Here is a 4904-nt window from a genome sequence, read left to right on the forward strand (position 1 = left end):
AACTATATCGGCCTTCTCTGCGTACACTCCCATCGAGATCTGTGCCCAGGTCCGCATTTAGAGCAACGTGCGAACTGACATCGGCGGGATTGGCAACTGGTGCTCTCCCGTGATTAGCCTGTGGCACTTCGATTCCTGGAGCAATCACATTTTCGTTTTCACCATGGAATCTAAGGCCATTGTCACCGTGTGTGGATGCATTTTGTGAGTTTGACATGTTTTAACCTGAAAGCAAAAATACTTGATAAGAACAAGCGTAAAATAGTGTGTTTCACCAGAATCAGTACTGAAAAATCACTATTATCCTCAGTCCCACGGTGGGCGCCAAACAGTTTACCCTAAAATTTGAGTAACAATTAAACTTATTTAGTGGTTTTAAGGATACGTGATTTAATCCAATACCAATTGATAAACGAGGAATATAATAGATAATCTGAATAGTAAAATAAATCAAACCAGTGTTCTAGCAGTGCTTTCGATCTCGATTCGAGATGGTCTCGAGGTTGGGTAACAAGAACAGTAAAAAATAGAAAATAAACAATGATGAACAGTAATGAATAGTTAGTGAAATAGAGAGCAGCGTTTGTATATATTCTTATCAGTCCAATCCTCTTTACAAATGAATGGGGTCCCTCTTTATATAGTAGAGGAATCCTAAATAAGGTACAATTCTAATAACGGAAATAAATCTCATGATTGGTGTCAATAACCACTTGATTCGATCTGTTCCGGGATTTCCGCCGAGATCTTCGGTCGGTTACTAATATCTCGCAATTCCGTTATTATGTTCGGTCTCGATTTTCAGCGAGCACTTCGATTTTCATGCTCCATACTCTGCCATTGAGCTCGAGGTTGATCTATTACGAGTTTACTCTCGAAATAGCTCCTCGTGCCTATGAAATCGGACATGCCCAATTTTGACCATATACATAATTATAGTACGACTAGAAAAGAGTACTATGGGAGTTTTAGCGATTTGTGAACCCAAAAGGAAAACACAAGGAAAACTCACATCACCAATTACAGGGAGGATCTGTCGTAAAAAGAAAAACAGGGGACCACAATCCTCAAATGACTATTATATTCTTTCCTTTGAGAAATACACATAAAGACAGAAATATTATTCTTATTCTTTTGCTGGGTTCTTTATTACTAGTTTATATTAGAAGAGTTTAATTTATTGAATCAAAGGGATACGGCTATATCGGTGACATATTTGTAAGGATAGTGTCATCAACAACACACCTCAAGCTAGTAGTTTATTTTACGAAAAAATCAACATAAATCCTTCACCTTAATTAGTAATAATAGTTAAATTTTACTTGATTTGTAGACATGGGAAAAGGGCGGACTTAAAGGACAGCTCGATATACAAAGTATTCGGTATTCTCGCAGGGTCCGGAAAAGGCCACACCCCAAAGGGTGTGATGTAGACCACCTATCCTGATAAAAACATTAGTGGTTGTTTCAACGGCTCGAACCCGTGACACACAGGGGCGGCCCAACCCTAAAGCAAGTGAAACACTTGCTTTAGGCCCCAAAAATTTAAGGGCCCCAAAATTACTAGTATTCTCTATATATAGTAGTATATTATTTATATAATTATCTTTTATTATTGATAAATTTATTTCTTTATTGTCATATTAATTTTTAATAACTCGATTTCTTCCTCTAATTAATATAACTAAAATAGCTTTCTGTCAATCTTATTTTATTTTTTTACTTAATTATATTTCTCTATTCATTAGTTGGTCACATAACTATATCTAATAATCTAACTTATTATTTATTTTTCCTTACATAAATTATACTCTCTCCGTCCCAATTTATATGAAAGTGTTTGACTGGACATGGATTTTATGAAATAAAGGAAGACTTTTGAAACTTGTAACCTTAAATAAATCATAGAAGTTTTTGGGCTAGAAATCATCTCATTAATGGTAAAAAGAAAAATCTAAAGTTGAATTGTTACCAAATATAGAAAGGGACTTACTAAAAAAAAAGGAGTCACTTATGTTTTCTGGGTTCTCCCATTTCAGTTGTGATGCAATCAACGCTAAATTCATTTAATTTTTTATATTTTATAAAACTAAGTTCTCATTTTTTTTAATTCTACATCCTCGCTTGTCTATTTTTTTTTTAAAACGATGTTCATTAAATAATATATATATATATATATATATATAGGCCTCTTATTAAGATTTTGCTTTAGGGCGGTTGGACCGCCCCGGGTGACACATAGGTCATACAAAAATAATTTTTTCGTTGTTTCAAGGCTCGGAAAAGGGCTGACTGCATTCTATATATAGAATGATAATGGCAGTAAACAAGGCTAGGTACTCAGAGACTCAGAGTTGGTTTTAGTTCCAATACCAATACATAACAAATGCACCAGAAGATATAGTAGATGAAGAACATCATTTACTATTCAGGAACAATGATTTATAAGGCGAGTTCCTCTCTCTAAATTAACTATGTTAGTTTTAAAGATGTTTCTTTTTTCCTTTTTTTCGTTGGTTGGTATTGTTTATTAAAAAAAATACAGTAGTAAAACGAAAAGATGCACCATTTGGATATTCATACACCACCAAATACAGAGATTAATTTGTTGCAAAAGGAAAACACAAGGAAAACTCACATCACCAATTACAGGGATTTGTCGTAAAAGGAAAAACAGGGGAGAAACAAAACATTTCGCCGTTGCCGGGGATCGAACCCGGGTCACCCGCGTGACAGGCGGGAATACTTACCACTATACTACAACGACCTTGATGCTAAGTTTCTTACATTCAACAATTTTAAGCTTCGATCACAAACTTAATGTGAACTCTCAGAATGGAATGATACAAAATTGTGACATGAACTATATCTAATTATTGAGAAGACTAGCGACTATGTTGTTTTGAAGATAGAGAAAGCTGGTGGAATATTTCTAATTTTGACTGGCAGCACTTATACGTACAGAAAATAAAATAAAATGACAATTTTATTCTTGGTAGACCATTCTTGACTTTTCTATAAAATAGGAAAATGTTGATTGAAGTAGCATATTACGAAGTAAGATGGTGATCACCCGTTTTCAGAAAGCTATTCAAACTAAATGTAATAGACCTCTCATACAAATATCATTTTTCAATTGATTTTGCTCAATTTGAAATTTTGCTCATGTTGAGCTGAGCTCAAAATTAATTTTGATGATTTTGCAAATAGTGGATAAAAAATCAGGTTCTTGAAGATGTTTGATATGCCTATAAACAAGGATGATGATTTGTTTTAGCAAATTTCAAAAAAGCAGGTCCCTTGGAGTATGTTGATTAGGTGTTGCAAACCGATTCATAATGCAATTAGGATTTCTTGAATGATTTATTTAGTGGGCTACAAGTACCATGTCAGTTGGAGAATTTATTATCAACAACGATTCATTAATGGTTCCACTTGCATAAAAAAGGATTGTGAAGTTGGAGATAATTAATTAAAGAAACCAAGTCCTATTGCGATTGTTTTCCTTAACTGAAATGTTCTAAGTTTTGAAGCAAAAATTGCAGAAGTTTTCAGCCAACCTCACTCCTATATAAAGTATCATTTTCCTGCTATCGAGGCCAATAGTATTATACACGAATATAGAGAATTATTCAAGAAAAATAACTTTCATAGCAAGAAGATGTTTTTAAGGATTCAAGCTGCACAACTGAAGAACCTGGTCCTGAAGAAGGTGATGTTAAGTTCTTTAGTTATTGAATCCTAATTCATTGATCTTAAATTGTAACCTATTTTACTTTTAAAAAGTGTATTTATAGGTTATCAAATTCTGAAGAATGTGTTTTGCTCTAGGCTAGAGTTTATGGTCTTGGATGTTTAGCTACAATCGAGTTAATTGCAGGGTCTTTGGTTAGAGATTGTAACCTAAAAGTGTGTTGATTGTGGGAGTTAAGATACTAGAGTTTATAATCCCTTTGATTATAGAGTTAACCTAAAACTGCTCTTGTTATTAGTGAAGTTTTGAGAAAAATTTTACACGAATAGATTGTAATTTTTATTTTGAGAAAGGAGTTTTTTCGCATAATATTTATTGTGTCCTTTAATTTCTACACTTCATTTTCAGTTCCCACATAATATTTATCGTAGAATGTACAATTAATGATGAGACATGTAACCAAAACTCTCGACAAATTCCATGCTCCCCCTCCCCCCTCCCACAAAGAGAGAATGAGTCATGACCTACTCCAAATACTTATTATTAATACCATGCATGTTAACCACAAATGAAGAAACGGATAAGAATAATTAATTCCTAGTATCGGAGGTTTTCCGTGAATATATAATGGGTCATGGCAGTTTAGTTAGTTGATACATTAAAATATATGTTGCTACTAAATAATGCATCTTAGTTGACGATTCTGCGTCACCACAATAAACTGAATAATGTTATACTACACATCCCTAATAAAAAAAAATCGATTGAATTTTTCTGACGATAAAATAAAATAGAAAGAAATATTTTTGAATACCAATAATGTCTAGTGCTTCTTGCAATTTCATGGCAGTTTATGAGGCAAGAAAAGACGATGCTTGAATAAATTGCCCATGTTCATGCTTGTAATGACAATGTTTTGTTTTTCTTTTTTTCAAAATTAGGTTGGAACGATTTAATTTTCCAATTAGAAAGAAAATCTGCTAAATCACACATAATATAAAAAAATCGGAAAATCAGCTATTATAATGAAATACTACAAAATTAGGAGAAAAGTTAGATGTAGTTAACCATAATTAAGTATCTGAAGGGGCGGAAGTAATGTACACGGGTTTATTTGAACTTATCATAACTTTCGATGCGGACTAATACTTATATGTAAAAATTCATTAAAATTGTAAAAATAGTAGATATAAACCCATAACTTTAAAAA

The 4904-nt window shown here is 33.0% G+C and overlaps 1 non-coding gene across 1 annotated transcript; it reads right to left on the reverse strand.

Annotated features, from left to right (window-relative positions):
• Positions 1-2695: 2695 nt before the first annotated feature.
• TRNAD-GUC (transfer RNA aspartic acid (anticodon GUC)) lies at positions 2696-2767 on the reverse strand. The gene has a single exon. It is a non-coding gene; the product is annotated as a tRNA-Asp (tRNA).
• Between the last annotated feature and the right edge of the window lie 2137 nt (positions 2768-4904).

The sequence above is a fragment of the Nicotiana tomentosiformis genome, chromosome 12 (assembly GCF_000390325.3).
Source record: "Nicotiana tomentosiformis chromosome 12, ASM39032v3, whole genome shotgun sequence".
NCBI lineage: Eukaryota > Viridiplantae > Streptophyta > Magnoliopsida > Solanales > Solanaceae > Nicotiana > Nicotiana tomentosiformis.